The 18,449-nt window shown below is 37.9% G+C and overlaps 1 protein-coding gene and 1 pseudogene across 1 annotated transcript in view; both read left to right on the forward strand.

Moving 5' to 3' along the window:
• Nucleotides 1-18,449, forward strand: part of NUP37 (nucleoporin 37) — a 52,065-nt gene that overhangs the window by 19,165 nt on the left and 14,451 nt on the right. The gene's annotated exons all lie outside the window — the stretch shown is intronic.
• On the forward strand, nt 9,996-15,467 carry LOC113892968 (annotated as a pseudogene).

Genomic DNA, 18,449 nt, shown 5'->3' on the forward strand with positions numbered 1-18,449 from the left:
ATTACTACTAACCTTACAGAAATAAAAAGGATTATAAGAGAGTACTATAAATAGTTAAATACCAACAAATCAGATAACCTAGGTGTCTTGGACAAATTCTTAGAAACACAAAACTGCCAAAACTCAAGGGGAAAAAAAAAAGAAAATCTAAATAGACCTATAAAAAATAAAGAAACAATCGATAATCAAAAATTTCTCAACTAAGAAAGCCCAGGACAAGATTCTTCACTGGTAAATTCTGCCAAACATTTAAGGAAGAATTAACACCTGTCTCTCAAATGCTTACAGAAAGTAGAATAGGAGGAAACACTTTCTGACTCATTCTGTGAGGCCATCATTATCCTGATAACCAAAGCCAGACAAAGACTTCATAAAAAAAGAAAACTGCACACCAGTATTCCTTACAAATATAGATGCAAAATCCTCAATAATACACAGCTAAAACTAGAAAACTCTTAGAAGAAGAAAGCAGGGACAAAGCTTTAGGATCTTGGATTTGGTAATAGTTTCTTAAATATGACAAAAAAAAAACACATCTATTAAAAATAAATAAATTGGGCTTCATCAGAATTTATAACTTTTGAATACCAGAGGACCCTGTCAAGGGAGTGAAAAGATATTCCACTGAATGGGAAAATGTATTTGCAAATTATATATCTAATAAAAGTGTCATCCAAGATATACAAGAAACTCTTCTAATTCAATTATAAAGAGACAAACAACCCAATTTAGAAAAAAATATATGCAAAATACATGAATAGATGATTCTTCTGAGAAGATATATAAATTGCTGACAAGCACATGAAGAGATGCTGAATGTCATTAGGGAAATGAAAATCAAAATAAAGTACCACTGAGCACTAAGATAACTATAAACACAAAGGAAAAAGCAAGTGTTGACAAGAATGTGAAGAAACTGAAACCCTGAAACCCTCATACTTTGCTGGTAGGAATGTAAAATGGTGTAGCCATCATGGAATAGAGTTTGGCAGTTCCTCAAAATGTTAAACATGTAACCCAGCATTTCCAATCCTTGGTATAGACCCAAGAGAATTAAAAACAGGTGTTTATTCAAATGAAAACTTACAAAGGAATGTTCCTAGCAGCACTATTCACAATAGCTAAAAGGTGAGGCAACCCAGATGTCCATCAGTAAATGAATGGACAAATAAATGTATATCCATACATGGGCTTCCCTGATGGCTCAGATGGTAAAGAATCTGCCTATAATGCAAGAGACTTGGGTTCGATCCCCTGGGTTGGGAAGATCCCATGGAGGAGAGTATGGCAACCTGCTCCAATATTCTTGTCTGGAGAATCCCCATGGCCAGAGGAGTCTGTCAGGCTACAGTCCATGAGGTCACAAAGAGTTGGACATGACTGAGCGACTAAGCACAGATATCCACACATTGAAATACTATTCACCTGTAAACAAAAATGAATATAGATACATGCTACACCATAGATGAAACTTGAAAACACTATGTTAAGTGAAAGTAGCCAGAGATAAAATACTCTGTGTTTCCATTAGGTAAATTCTCCAGAAGCAGCAGATCATTAGACAAAACAGATTAGTGGCTGCCAGGAAGTTGGAGGACCAGACATAGGAATGACTGCTTAATGAGTCCAGTGTTTCCTTTTGGGATTATGAAAATGTTCTAGAACTAGATAGTGGTGGTGGTTGCACAACATTGTGAATGTGCTAAGTGCTCCTGAACTATTTTAAAACTATTTAAATGGTGAATAAAATTTTTTAAATACTAAGCTTTATTATGTAATCCAACAATATGAAACAGTGCTACAAGATGGATTCTTAACGTTTTGTACTATAAAGAGCAGAAAGAATGTTTCTTTCTGCAACTCAAAAAAAAAAAAAAATGCTTTTTCATACACTGTTGATCTGTGCATATCTTCAGATGTTTGACTTTGACCTTTTCAAGGAGACACAATATTATAATCAGCTAAGAGATTTGTGGCCTTAGGGACACCATTTCAAAACACTCTATCCTTTCAAGAGGTTCATAAAACTTAACCTATTTTATTGAAAATTCCCAAATTCTGATTCAGAATGAAGATGGTCTCACTTGTACTAATGTCTCAATCTATCCATTAAAAGTTGGCACTTGTTTGTCTCTTGATACAGAGACTGAATGTATAGCGAATAAATGAATATGTAGACTAATTCATCCAGACAGCCAATGTCAAGTATCTACTATGTGCCAGGCACTGTGCTAGGTTCTTGGTAATCACCGATATATTTTTAAACCTGTGAATAATCATTTCAGAACCATTTTAAGCTTCTCTAAGACTCACACAGGTGTTTTATTTCCTGTAAATGAATTATAATAAAAATAATATTACTAAATATTTTATGGAGTACTTTACTGCATACTAACCAACACTGAGTGCCTTACCTATGTAAGTTTATTTAATTTTTACAACACATCTGAGATAGGTTATATTTTTACCTTCCATTTATAAGATGAGGATACAGGGCATAGAGAGGCTAATAATTTGTGGAAAGGGACATAGCTGTTAAGGAGAGGAACTCGAGTATCAGGCAGTCTGACTGTACTACCTGCACTCTTAATTCATTCACCCTTCTCAGTGGCAATTTTCAAATTCATCCTGTGAGAAGATAGTATTTGTATCTAATAATATTTTAGATACTTCTTACTAATGTGCATTCTGTAATATGACTTTTTATTTCAGATTTCATCTAGTTTTAATATTCTGTAATATCTGCAAGTTCTTAAGAAAATTGAGTTCTCATTTAAAAGTTCTTTATCTGTCCCAATATTACCTTTTTTAAACATTTTCTAAAGTGTACTATACAATTTTGGGGGGCAGTCCTAAGATGGCAGAGGAATAGGACGGGGAGACCACTTTCTCCCCCACAAATTCATCAAAAGAACATTTGAACGCTGATTAAATTCCACAAAACAACTTCTGAATGCAGGCAGAGGACATCAGGCACCCAGAAAAGCAGCCCATTGTCTTCAAAAGGAGGTAGGAAAAAATATAAAAGGTAAAAAGAGAGACAAAAGAGGTAGGGATGGAGATCCGTCCCGGGAAGGGAGTCTTAAAAAAGAGAGAAGTTTCCAAACACCAAGAAACATTCTCACTGGTGAGTCTGTGGCAAGCCTTGGAACCTCAGAGGGCAACATAACCGGGAGGAAAAATAAATAAATAATTAAAACCCACACATTAAGTGCCCAACAGTAACTCCCAGCAGAGAAGCAGCGCAGATGCCTGTATCCACCACTAGCAAGTGGGGGCTGGGCAGGGAGGCACGGGCTGCATTGCTTAGAGTAAGGACCCCGCCTGAATTGCCCCGAGGGCTATCTGATGGAACTAACTAGAGATAGCAAACCAGACTGCAGGATACCCACCCCGCGAAAAGCCCTAACGTAAAACACTGCCAGGCCTGCTCACCAAACAAAGGACTGATTAGAGCTAGCTGGCTGTGGACAGACCCATCCCCCACTGGAGACAAGCAGGTGAGGGCAGCCAGAGCCAGAAGGGATCAGTCATGCCCCAGAGAGGCATCATCTACCAAACTGCAAGCAGGCTTCCTTGCTAACCAAGACTTCTTGGGATTCTGAACGGTCAACATCCACCTGAGAAGGTGCGCTGGTTGTATACCCAGAAAACTGAGTGGCAGGGACGTGGGAAGCCATAAGTCACAGAAACTGCACTAGCCAAACACCTGGTCACCTGAGCTGGTCAGACCTGGGAACAGCACAAAACGCAGGCCCAACCAAGTCTGTGCCTTTGTGGACTACCTGAGTACCTGAACCTGAGTGGCTTAGACCTGGAAAGTGCATACAACCCAGGGCCGGCCTCAGACAGTTCTCAGCAGAGTAACCTAGAGCCTAAGCAGTGTAGACAGGAAAACACACATACCGTGAGCGGGGGCAAACCCAGTGTAGCCGAGACACTGGGACCACTCCCCACAGATGCCAGTGTTATTTGTTTGCAGTGTTCCTCCCTCCCCACAGCATGACTGAACAAGTGAGCCTAAAAAAGTGTCTACCACCACCCCCTTGTATGAGGGCGGAAATTAGACACTGAAGAGACCAGCAAACAGAAGAAGCTAAAACAGATGGAACCGCCTTGGAAGTGACAGGCGACTTGGAGAAGTCTTGAGGCTACTGTAAGAATGAAAACCAGAAGCAGGAGGCTTAAGTCCAAATCCTGAGAACACCAGAGAACTCCTGACTCCAGGGAACATTAATGGACAAGAGCTCATCCAAAAGTCTCCATACCTACACTGAAACCAAGCTCCACCCAAGGGCCAGCAAGCTCCAGAGCAAGACATACCACGCAAGTTCTCCAGCAACACAGGAACATAGCCCTGAGCTTCAATTTACAGGCTGCCAAAGTCACTCAAAACCCACTGACATTTCATAACTTATTACTGGACACTTCATTGCACTCCAGAGAGAAAAAATCCAGCTCCACCCACCAGAACACCCGACACAAGCGTCCCTAACCAGGAAACCTTGACAAGCCACCTATCCAACGCCACCCACAGCCAGGAAACTGCACAATAAAGAGAACTCCACAAACTGCCAGAAGACGGAAAGGCCACCCCAAACACAGCAATATAAGCAAGATGAAGGGGCAGAGAAATACCCAGCAGGTAAAGGAACAGGATAAATGCCCACCAAACCAAACAAAAGAGGAAGAGATAGGGAATCTACCTGATAAAGAATTCTGAATAATGATAGTGAAAATGATCCAAAATCTTGAAAACAAAATGGAGTTACAGATAAAAAGCCTGGAGACAAGGATTGAGACGATGCAAGAAAGGTTTAACAAGGACGTAGAAGAAATAAAAAAGAGTCAATATATAATGAATAATGCAATAAATGAGATCAAAAACACTGGAGGGAACCAACAGTAGAATAATTGAGGCAGAAGATAGGATAAGTGAGGTAGAAGATACAATGGTAGAAATAAATGAAACAGAGAGGAAAAAAGAAAAACGAATTAAAAGACATGAGGACAATCTCAGAGACCTCTGGGACAATGTTAAATGCCCCCACATTCGAATCAGGAGTCCCAGAAGAAGAAGACAAAAGAAAGACCATGAGAAAATACTTGAGGAGATAATAGTTGAAAACTTCCCTAAAATGGAGAAGGAAATAATCACCCAAGTCCAAGAAGCCCAGAGAGTCCCAAACAGGATAAACCCAAGGTGAATCACCCCAAGACACATATTAGTCAAATTAACAAAGATCAAATACAAAGAACAAATATTAAAAGCAGCAAGGGAAAAACAATAAATAACACACAAGGGGATTCCCATAAGGATAACAGCTGATCTTTCAACAGAAACTCTTCAGGCCAGGAGGGAATGGCAGGACATACTTAAAGTGATGAAAGAAAATAACCTACAGCCCAGATTACTGTACCCTGCAAGGATCTCACTCAAATATGAAGGAGGAATCAAAAGCTTTACAGACAAGCAAAAGCTGAGAGAATTCAGCACCACCAAACCAGCTCTCCAACAAATGCTAAAGGATCTTCTCTAGACAGGAAACACAGAAAGGGTGTATAAACTCGAACCCAAAACAATAAAATAAATGGCAGTGGGATCATACTTATCAATAATTACCTTAAATGTAAATGGGTTGAATGCCCCAACCAAAAGACAAAGACTGGCTGAATGGGTACAAAAAGAAGACCCCTGTATATGTTGTCTACAAGAGACCCACCTCAAAACAAGGGAAACATACGAACTGAAAGTGAAGGGCTGGAAAAAGATATTCCATGCAAACAGAGACCAAAAGAAAGCAGGGGTAGCAATACTCATATCAGGCAAAATACACTTTAAAACAAAGAGTGTGAAAAGAGACGAAGGACACTACATAATGATCAAAGGATCAATCCAAGAAGAAGATACAACAATTATATATGCACCCAACAGAGGAGCACCACAATATGTAAGACAAATGCTAACAAGTATGAAAGGGGAAATTAACAATAACTCAATAATAGTGGGAGACTTTAATACCCCACTCACACCTATGGATAGATCAACTAAACAGAAAAGTAACAAGGAAACACAAACTTTAAATGATACATAGACCAGTTAGACCTAATTGATATCTATAGGACATTTCACCCCAAAACAACGAATTTCACCTTTTCTCAAGCACACATGGAAGCTTCTCCAGAATAGATCACATCCTGGGCCATAAATCCACCCTTGGTAAATTCAAAAAATTGAAACCATTCCAAGCATCTTTTCTGACCACAATGCAGTAAGATTAGATCTCAATTACAGGAGAAAAACTATTAAAAATTCCAACATATGGACGCTAAACAACACGCTGCTGAATAACCAACAAATCACAGAAGAAATCAAAAAAGAAATCAAAATATGCATAGAAAAGAATGAAAATGAAAGCACAACAACCCAAAACCTGCGGGATACTGTAGAAGCAGTGCTAAGGGGAAGGTTCATAGCAATACAGGCATACCTGGAGAAACAAGAAAAAAGTCAAATAACCTAACTCTACTCCTAAAACAACTAGAAAAGGAAGAAATGAAGAACCCCAGGGTTAGTAGAAGGAAAGAAATCTTAAAAATTAGGGCAGCAGCTGCTGCTGCTGCTGCTGTGTCACTTCAGTTGTGTCTGACTCTGTGCAACCCCATAGACGGCAGCCCACCAGATTCTCCCATCCCTGGGATTCTCCAGGCAAGAGTACTGGAGTGGGGTGCCATCGCCTTCTCTGAAAATTAGGGCAGAAATAAATGCAAAAGAAACAAAAGAGACTATAGCAAAAATCAACAAAGCCAAAAGCTGGTTCTTTGAGAAGATAAATAAAATTGACAAACCATTAGCCAGACTCATCAAGAAACAAAGGGAGAAAAATAAAATCAATAAAAGTAGAAATGAAAATGGAGAGATCACAACAGACAACACAGAAATACAAAGGATCATAAGAGACTACTATCAGCAAGTATATGCCAATAAAGTGGGCAACTTGGAAGAAATGGACAAAATTCTTAGAAAGGTATAACTTTCCAAAACTGAATCACGAAGAAGTAGAAAATCTTAACAGACCCATCACAAGCACGGAAATTGAAATTGTAATCAGAAATCTTCCAGCAAACAAAACCCCAGGTACACACGGCTTCACAGCTGAATTCTACCAAAAATTGAGAGAAGAGCTAACACCTATCCTACTCAAACTCTTCCAGAAAATTGCAGAGGAAGGTAAACTTCCAAACTCATTCTATGAGGCCACCATCACCCTAATGCCAAAACCTGACAAAGATGCCACAAAAAAAGAAAACTACAGGCCAATATCACTGATGAACACAGATGCAAAAATCCTTTACAAAATTCTAGCAATCAAGCAATCAGAATCCAACACATTAAACAGATCATACATCATGCCCAAGTGGGCTTTATCCCAGGGATGCAAGAATTCTTCAATATCCACAAATCAATCAATGTAATACACCACATTAACAAATTGATAAGTAAAAGTCATATGACTATCTCAATAGATGCAGAGAAAGCCTTTGACAAAATTCAACATCCATTTATGATAAAAACCCTCCAGAAAGCAGGAATAGAAGGAACATACCTCAACATAATAAAAGCTATGTATGACAAACCCACAGCAAACCCATTATCCTCAATGGTGAAAACTGAAAGCATTTCCCCTAAAGTCAGGAACCAGAGAAGGGTGCCCACTATCACCACTTACTATTCAACATACTTTTGGAGGTTTGGCCACAGCAATCAGAACAGAAAAAGAAATAAAAGGAATGCAAATTGGAAAAGAAGTAAAACTCTCACTGTTTGCAGATGACATGATCCTCTACATAGAAAACCCTCAAGACTCCACCAGAAAATTACTAGAGCTAATCAATGAATATAGTAAAGTTGCAGGATATAAAATCAACACACAGAAATCCCTTGCATTCGTATACACTAACAATGAGAAAACAGAGAAATTAAGGAAACAATTCCATTCACCATTGCAATGAAAAGAATAAAATCAGATCAGATCAGATCAGTCGCTCAGTTGTGTCCGACTCTTTTGACCCCGTGAATCGCAGCACGCCAGGCCTCCCTGTCCATCACCAGCTCCCGGAATTCACTCAGACTCACGTCCATCGAGTCAGTGATGCCATCCAGCCATCTCATCCTCTGTCGTCTCCTTCTCCTCCTGCCCCCAATCCCTCCCAGCATCAGAGTCTTTTCCAGTGAGTCAACTCTTCGCATGAGGTGGCCAAAGTACTGGAGCTTCAGCTTCAGCATCATTCCTTCCAAAGAACACCCAGGGCTGATCTCCTTCAGAATGGACTGGTTGGATCTCCTTGCAGTCCAAGGGACCCTCAAGAGTCTTCTCCAACACCACAGTTCAAAAGCATCAATTCTTCGGCGCTCAGCTTTCTTCACAATCCAACTCTCACATCCGTACATGACCACTGGAAAAATCATAGCCTTGACTAGACGGACCTTTGTTGGCAAAGTAATGTCTCTGCTTTTGAATATGCTATCTAGATTGGTCATAACTTTCCTTCCAAGGAGTAAGCGTCTTTTAATTTCATGGCTGCAGTCACCATCTGCAGTGATTTTGGAGCCCAGAAAAATAAAGTCTGACACTGTTTCTAATGTTTCCCCATCTATTTCCCATGAAGTGGTAAAATACTCAGGAATATATCTACCTAAAGAAACAAAAGACCTATATATAGAAAACTATAAAACACTGATGAAAGAAATCAAAGAGGACACTAATAGATGGAGAAATATACTGTGTTCGTGGATTGGAAGAATCAATATAGTGAAAATGAGTATACTTACCAAAGCAATCTGTAGATTCAGTGCAATCCCTATCAAGCTACCAATGGTATTTTTCACAGAGCTAGAACAAATAATTTCACAGTTTGTATGGAAATACAAAAAACCTCAAATAGCCAAAGCAATCTTGAGAAAGAAGTATGGAACTGGAGCAATCAACCTGCCTGACTTCAGGCTCTACTACAAAGCCACAGTCATCAAGACAGTATGGTATTGGCACAAAGACAGAAATATAAATCAATGGAACAAAATAAAAAACCCAGAAATAAATCCACGCACCTATGTACACCTTATCTTTGACAAAGGACGCAAGAATATACAATGGAGAAAAGACAATCTCCTTAACAAGTGGTGCTGGGAAAACTGGTCAACCACTTGTAAAAGAATGAAATTAGAACACTTTCTAACACCATACACAAAAATAAACTCAAAATGGATTAAAGATCTAAACGTAAGACCAGAAACTATAAACTCCTAGAGGAGAACATAGGCAAAACACTCTCCGACATACATCACAGTAGGATCCTCTATGACCCACCTCCCAGAATATTGGAAATAAGAGCAAAAATAAACAAATTGGACTTAATTAAAATTAAAAGCTTCTGCACAAAAAAGGAAACTATAAGCAAGGTGAAAAGACAGCCTTCAGAATGGGAGAAAATAATAGCCAAGGAAGCAACTGACAAAGAATTAATCTCAAAAATATACAAGCAACTCCTGCAGCTCAATTCCAGAAAAATAAATGACCCAATAAAAAAATGCGCCAAAGAACTAAACAGACATTTCTCCAGAGAAGACATACAGATGGCTAACAAACACATGAAAAGATGCTCAACATCACTCATTATCAGAGAAATGCAAATCAAAACCACAATGAATACCATTTCACGCCAGTCAGAATGGCTGCGATCCAAAAGTCTACAAGCAATAAATGCTGGAGAGGGTGTGGAGAAAACGGAACCCTCTTACACTGTTGGTGGGAATGCAAACTAGTACAGCCACTATGAAGAACAGTGTGGAGATTCCTTAAAAAACTGGAAATAGAACTGGCATAGGACCCAGCAATCCCACTGCTGGGCATACACACCGAGGAAACCAAAATTGAAAGAAACACGTGTACCCCAGTGTTCGTCGCACCATTATTGTTTACAATAGCCAGGACATGGAAGCAACCTAGATGTCCATCAGCAGATGAATGGATAAGAAAGCTGTGGTGGCCCTGGGGGCGGGGCCTCCGCCGCCTCCTCAGCTTGGGCAGAGCAGTGATGGCGGCCACCACCGGGTCGGGGAGGCCGCAGGGGGTGGGGAACCAGGTCAGCGGAAGCTGCTGCCGCCGCCTCCTCAGCCCCATACTCCTCCACCGCCTCCCCAGCCGCTGCAGAAAGAGGCGGCAGCCCCTATGGATGATGGGTTCCTGAGCCTGGACTCGCCCACCTATGTCCTGTACAGGGACAGAGCAGAATGGCCTGATATAGATCCAGTGTCGCAGAATGATGGCCCCAATCCAGTGGTCCAGATCATTTATAGTGAGAAATTTCAGGACGTCTGTGATTATTTCTGGGCTGTCCTGCAGCGGGACGAGAGAAGTGAGCAGGCTTTTAAATTAATCAGAGATGCTATTGAGTTAAATGCAGCCAGTTACATAGTGTGGCATTTCCAGAGTGTTCTCTCAAAGTCACTTCAGAAGGATCTACATGAGGAAATGAACTACACGTCTCGGCAATAATTGAGCAGCGGCCCAAAAACTATCAAGTTTGGCATCATAGGTGAGTGCTGGTGGAATGGCTGAGAGACCCATCTCAGGAGCTTGAGTTTATTGCGGATATTCTTACTCAGGGTGCAAAGAATTACCATGCCTGGCAACACCGACAGGTTATTCAGGAATTTAAACTTTGGATAATGAGTTGCAGTATGTAGACCAACTTCTCAAAGAGGATGTGAGAAATAACTGTCTGGAACCAAAGATATTTCATAATTTCTAACAGTACGGGCTACAATGATCATGCTATATTGGAGAGAGAAATCCAGTACACTCTAGAAATGATCAAACTAGTCCCACATAATGAAAGTGCGTGGAATTATTTGAAAGAGATTTTGCAGGGTCATGGTCTTTTCAAATATCCCAATCTGTTAAATCAATTACTTGCTTTACAACCAAGTCACAGCTCTCCCTACTTAATTGCTTTTCTCATGGACATCTATGAAGACATGCTAGAAAACCAATGTGACAACAAGGAGGAAATTCTTAATAAAGCATTAGAGGTAAAAACAAAAAAAAGGCTGTGGTACATATACACAATGGAGTATTACTCAGCCATTAAAAAGAATACATTTGAATCAGTTCTAATGAGGTGGATGAAATTGGAGCCTATTTCCGAGTGAAGTAAGCCAGAAAGAGAAACACCAATACAGTATACTAACCCATATATATGGAATTTAGAAAGGTATTAACAATAACCCTGTATGCGAGACAGCAAAAGAGACACAGATGTATAGAACAGTCTTTTGGACTCTGGGAGAGGGCGAGGGTGGGATGATTTGGGAGGATGGCATTGAAACATGTATAATATCATATGTGAAACGATGAAACGATGAACCTGAACCAGTCCAGGTTCAATGCATGATACAGGATGCTTGGGGCTGGTGCACTGGGATGACCCAGAGGGATGGTATGAGGAGGGAGGTGGGAGGGGGATTCAGGATGGGGAGTGCATTTACACCAGTGGCATATTCATGTCAGTGTATGGCAAAACCAATAGAATATTGTAAAGTAAAAAAGAATGAGGAAAAAAAAAGTGTACTATACAATTTTGAATGAACCTCATAGAAAATATAACCTATCAAAATATATAATGATAAATATATTTTGATTGTACATTTCTCTAAAATATTTTAATATTACATAAGTGTTTTAATTATATTACATATATCTATAAAAAAACAAGTAGTTATAGAATAGCAGTACAGTGTATATGTGTTCAGACATGACCACATAAGATATAGTAACATGTAGTCTTTGTCACTCTTTACAAGGAATAAATTTGAGTATTAGAAACATAAGATAACAGGAAAATGTAAGGCAGAGGCAAAGCTGCCAAGCTGCACAATTCCAGGGCTATGGCTTACAGAGTACAATGTAAATAGTGCCATCTGGAGTTCTGCAATGTGATAACCTTGAGCAAAACTTGGTATTAGACTAAAAACTGAAGTCAGTAGTAATAAAAATAAAAAAAATGTAGTATGGGAAGTGAAAGAGTATGGAAATAAAGGCTAATCAAAATAGAAATAACTTGACAAGACAGATTATAGGATGTCAAGTTGAAAAAATAGGGAAGGATAATATTCTTGCAAAGTAGCCAATTTTTATATGGATGGTGTCAGAGTAATTCACTGTTATGACATGGGATGGAACACTAACAAAGATTGAAAAAAATATATTTCCTATCTTGAAATGGCCCCACCTAGTATTTCTCAATTTTACTGTGACATGCAAAAGTCATGTAGAATGGCTAGCATCCCTGATTCCCTTTCACTAAATGCTTGTAGCACCCCACTCATTAGGACAATCAGAAATGTTGTAACTAGGTGTTGGAACCATGCCCTGTTGAGAAATTTTGATTCAGTTAATAGTAAGTGATCATACTAAGTGTTTTATATAAATTAATTCATTTACTCCTCAAAAATACTATTTGGTAGATTCTCCAATTGAAGTTTTGATCTTTTTATATTATTGAAAAAGCAAATGTTCATATTATTTCTATGCCCTGATCAAAATCAAGCATTATGTAGGGTTTAATAAAATTGATAGAATTATACTTAGTATAATGTGTACAGACATGTTATCATCTTCTGCTTGGGAAGAATTTATCATTTTTGAAAGATACCTTTGCTAAAACACTCCAGTACCAACTCTTGAAACAAAGATGTCATATTCATTCATATGTCATTAGGCCAACTTTCAGATAAGGAGCAAGAAAGGAGAAACGGAGTTTTGTAGAGGACAAGGAAAATGATCCTAGAGTAGACTGCCCTTTTCACTAAGGGATTTTACAGGATCAGCCATGCTTGACTACCCTAGAGTCATCCCAGCCCTAGAAGAGTACCCTCTTAAGTATTTAGTGAGTGAGTGAAGGAATGAATACAATCCTTTATCTGTCACCATGTCTTTATAAAAAAAATGCCATTACCAAACAAACATCTGACAGATGTGTTTAAGAAAAGAATTCCCAAGTAAATCATAGGATTGCTAGTCATTCGGCCTCATGTTAGAACACCATTCTTTTTATGGTCCCTCTTCATGTTCTCCATATATAGATCTATCATATACATACATTTATGTACAGGAAAATATAAGTACTAGTAGTTCAAATTATGACCTAGAATCATCTGAAGAAAGTTAAAATTATTATTTTTGAGAGGTAAGTAAATGCATATTTAGAAAGATTTATTATCCCCCTCCTTCCCAAAGAAGGTAAAAATGGTGTTTAAGTATTTACTGGGTTAAGCTTATTATTTTAAAAACTCACTAATACAGAACATTTCATTCCTAGTCAGTGCCAAATAACAGATGTTCTTGTATATTAAAAACAGTACCGTTCTGTAAGAACAAGTCAGATCAACAAGTATTTATTAAACATGTTTAGTATAGCCAACATTTAGTACTTTGGGGGATACAAAAGAAATAGAAGATGCAGTACTCACTGTAACTACAGAAGATGTCAGAACTAAATACATTTCCTCCTCCTCCTCCCCAGTAATCTTTTAAAATATTAGATAAAATTTATGGTGAAGGAAAAGTGGCTTCCAAAAACCAAGGAATTCTTAGTTCAAGACTAAAATAATAGAGGCGTGTAGTGTGCCATTCACTTTGTCTATAAAACACGGAATATTGGTAGTTGTCATGCTCTAGCTGTCATCAATTTAACTAAAATGGGAGGAAGGGTAAGACATAAAAAATAATGATTTTTTTAGGAATATAACCAAATTGCTAGATAAGGGAATACTAAATTACCTTAGATATCCACTAAGCCAATAATGCTGTTTTTTGAAAATTATTACTAGAGAAATAGAATGTTTATCAACTGTCTTCTATATATCCCATGTTAGCTAAATTCTTCCCATAATACTTCTGCTCATGTATATTTGCATCTTTAAGATCCACAGTTAAGACAGTGTTCCTCCCCGAACCCCACCCCAGCTAAGATCACAAAATAAGTGATTTACTTAAAATTAGTCCTTATGGGAAAGAGAGAAGAATGAAGACTGAGAACCTTCTTAAGACAGGCCAAGAGAGCATTGCTTGGAAGATCAATCTGCATTTAGGAGCAGTTAAATGATGCCTGATAATTACAGGTACAAAGTGAAATCAGGAGAATGTATACTATTCATTATAATGTATGGTTAAATAATTACAGAAATAAAGTTTTCTGCTTGTCTTCTAAAATTTCCTCTAGTTTTTTATAACATTTTGAATCAAGATTAATTATTTCATAGTTCTAATAAGAGCTTTAAGAATGAGATAAAAGAGACAGCTTGTATTGAATTTACCTCTAGTGAGTGAAACATAAGGATTTAATGTCTTTATAAGAACCATCCAAAAATTATAGTAAACTCTTTTGATCACCTTTGCAGATCTCTGTTATGTCGAAGCCATGAAATAGTGTGTTAATAAAAGATTGTAATAGAGTGAAAAGTTATAAAATGATGAATTTTCTGAAATTTTATATGATCGTGTACTGGTAATACCACTGTGGTGTTCAGCCCTTTGGTCTCTCACGTGCTCTTGCAGATGAAATATAAAACCAGTGCTTCATAAAGCGTATTACCCTATCCATGACTGCAGTAACTTAAGCTTGCTTTTTAGCCATTGTAGCCATTGTGTGGTTGTAAGAAGTGAATTGTACAAATAATAACCATATTCTTGAAACATATCCATTCAGGTTTATTTTGAAAGTCCACTAATGTAACTGATAAGGAGTACCTGCCCTCTTTTGTAGCATATAGTTAAATAACTTACAAAGTATATCAAAATTTTTCTTCAAAGTAATGAAAGGCGATTATTTCCTGGGTAGTATTACTGGTGTTTGTGTTAAGGTTTATGTTAGTTAAAGGAAAAGTCCTTTTATTCTGAATTCCTTGAAGATGAAATAACTAAATATCTGTTTGAAAACTACCATATGCTATTTCTTTGCAGTTGAGAGTTTAATTTCGAGGTTTATTTTTAAATCTGACAAAATATCTCACAATTCCTATGCTTCAGAAATGTTTGTCTTTGTAAGTTAAATAAGATGTCACTTCTCCTCTGGGGTGGCCCTCAGGTATGATAAATTGGTAGTTTCTGCTGCATTTGTTTATAATTTTAAGGAAAAAAATGAAGGAATGACATGTAAATGTGTAAGATTTTTTAACCCCTCCGAAGCTTCATGATGTATAATAGTAGATTGTTGTTTGTGTGATAAAGTTGGTTTATTAGTATTATATTTGAAACAGGCCACTTCCTCTCTCCTTCAAAGTACAGCCTTTGATTATTGACTCTATTTTTGACTTATAAATTTTTGTGTTCATAAATTTTAATATTATTTGTAGACAAGTGAGTATAAAGATATCACAGCTTAGATGTACAAATAATAGAGCATGAATGTTCCTATCATGGATTACACCTTTTTCTTAAGCACTCATTAATGTGATTTTCAGAAACCACTTAGTTTAGTCTTTTTAGTTAAAACATCTTAGTTATTCTGTTTTAATAGTCTTTTGTGGGTAGTAACCCAGAAGGTAATTTACTTCTCAGGATATCTCCTTGCCCTTCTTCCTTCCCAAAACACTTCCTGGGTACAGGGAGAATCTAATAAAACTTCTGGGCACGAGGAGGGATAGCTGTGTATCTGGCCTTCACACTGTCCTCTGGTTGATTCATGATTTTTAATTATTGAAGGATAAAATAGCATAAGTAATTATCTTTCATTTTCATCCTTATAATTGTTCTTACTCTTGTCAGTAAAATTTCTGGTAGTCCATTTCATCTGTTATTAATACTATTTGCTTAGTAGTATCAAGTATTGATTTTTTTAAAAAAGCAGAATTAGTCTAATATTTTTTCTGAGTATATTTGAAACACTAACATATCCTGAAAGTATCCTTTGCAAAATTTTTATTTTATACTGTCATACCATTTTGTGGGCTTCCCTGGTAGCTCAGCTGGTAAAGAATCCACCTGCAATGCAGGAGACCCCAGTTCAATTCCTGGGTCGGGAAGTGGAGTGGCTACCCACTCCAGTATTCTGGCCTGGAAAATTCCGTGGACTGTATACTCCATGGGATTGCAAAGAGTCGGACACAATTGAGCGACTTTCACTTTTTTCACCATTTTGTCACCTCCACTGTTAAAGCCTTTCCCTTTAAAGGGAATAGAGAATCAGAGTTCTCTATAGTCTAAGCCACAAGCTGACAGTTTATTCATTCATCTCTTTAACCTCCCATATCCCTGTCAAGATTTGTCCACCTAATCCCTAGATTTGTGCTTTCAATTAAGTGATTCCCCACCTCTGAACTCCTTTTCAACTTAAAACCAGATATTTTAGTACTGAATATTTTTGTATTTGTTTCACTCTTCCTCCTATTTGTGTGTTCACTTACTGTGGAAAGATACCACATTTTCCCCTTTTTTGAATCATCCATAGCATGATGAGTGACTTAGTGATTGATTAGTAGGAAATGATGGGGGAGAATCTTCATTTTGCTGTCACAAACTCAGTGAAAATTATGTTTCTTGTCTAGGAGTGTTGAAGGTCGCTTTCCTGTACAAGTAACGTTTGTAAAGTGCCTTCTCATCTTTATAACTACATCTAAGTATTGCTTTTATTCTTTTATATTTAATTAATCAACACAGTGATTCATGTGTTCCAGTCCTGTCTTTTAAAAGGATTATGGTTTGTATTTTTCACTTTACCAGTTAGAAAGGGCCAAATGAATACAGATGTGTCATTTAATGTCATCTATTCCTTCTTTTGTCTGTTGTAAACATTTGGTAGCAGAAATTTCCTTCTGTGATGAACTCCTTAATAGACAATGAGCTGCCAATTAAAAATGGAAAATAAAATTATCCAGGAAATTTCCTTTTGAATTTTCAGAGGGAACACCTCCCTCTAAGCAAAAGACCTCTTGAGACTATCTAGGCTATCCCCTATATGCCAGCACCTAATTTATGAGACGTTTTTATTAATTAAATGGGACACTTAACATTTAAGTACCATATGGTTGCTGCTGCTACTAAGTCACCTCAGTTGTATCCGACTGTGCAACCGCATAGATGGCAGCCCACCAGGTTCCCCCGTCCCCGGGATTCTCCAGGCAAGAACACTGGAGTGGGTTGCCATTTCCTTCTCCAACGATATGGTTAGGAATACTTAATATTCTACTGAAAAGTACTCAGCCTGAAATGAAGCAATAATTTTACAATAAACTACCAAAAGTAAGATAAGTTCCTAATCTTAGATCAGCATACCTCTTCACCTGTACATCAAAGAACTAAATCTGAGAGTTCTACTTAAGACCACAGAGTTGAGAGGGGTGGGGAAGTTATAGTCATAGTCAAATTGCATCAAAACTGTCATTTACCTCAAGAGTAATGCTGTCTGTATCCAGTGCCCTTAGATTCAGTCTATATTATTGATTTCTTAATATGTCAGCATTACCTTAAAAGCTTTTGTTTTGAAATTTCCCTTGCAAACATTTGAATAGGTATACATATATGTTTTATATAGGTCCTGATTTTTGACCATGGTAGTTTAACTTGATAATGTTATATTTTTAGGAGAAGGCAAAGGCACCCCACTCCAGTACTCTTGCCTGGAAAATCCCATGGACGGAGGGCCTGGTGGGCTGTAGTCCATGGGGTCGCTAAGAGTCAGACACGACTGAGCGACTTCACTTTCACTTTTCACTTTCATGCGTTGGAGAAGGAAATGGCAACCCATTTTTATACTTTGATGAAGTGTCTATTATCTTTCAATATGTTTTATTATGTATATTAAAGTTATAAACCCTTATAGCTTTTCTATTTCTTGCTATACCTCTTGCCTGAAAAGTGTGCTTCTTCAGTTATAATGAACTTTTAGGTAATTTTACAAATTATAAACAAATATACTAGCAATAAATTTGGAAATATTAAAATGTGAATTTATGGGGTTTTTTTTCCAATTATAGTAGAAACTCTTATCTGACATGGTCTGAACTTGCAGTTCCTTAGATAACCAAAAAGTCAACAAACTCAGGAAATCATTTTAAAGGAATGTCTACCTAACTTATTTAATTTACTTCTTTGATTTTTGTTTGCACTTGATCTTTGTTGCTGCACGTGGGCTGGTTGCGGAGAACAGGGGCTGCTGTCTAGTTGCGGCATGTGGGCTTCTCGTTGCTGTGGCTGCTCTTGTGCAGAGCACAGGCTCTGAGCCTGCCGGTTTCAGTAGTTGCAGCTCACAGGCTCTAGAGCACAGGCTCAGTAGTTACAGCGCAGAGGCCTAATTGTTTCGTGGCATGTGGAATCTTCTTGGACCAGGAATTGAACTCATACCCCATGCATGGGCAGATGGGTTCTTATCCAGGGCACCACCAGGGAAGT

Source organism: Bos indicus x Bos taurus, chromosome 5 (genome assembly GCF_003369695.1).
Source record: "Bos indicus x Bos taurus breed Angus x Brahman F1 hybrid chromosome 5, Bos_hybrid_MaternalHap_v2.0, whole genome shotgun sequence".
Taxonomy (NCBI): Eukaryota; Metazoa; Chordata; class Mammalia; order Artiodactyla; family Bovidae; genus Bos; species Bos indicus x Bos taurus.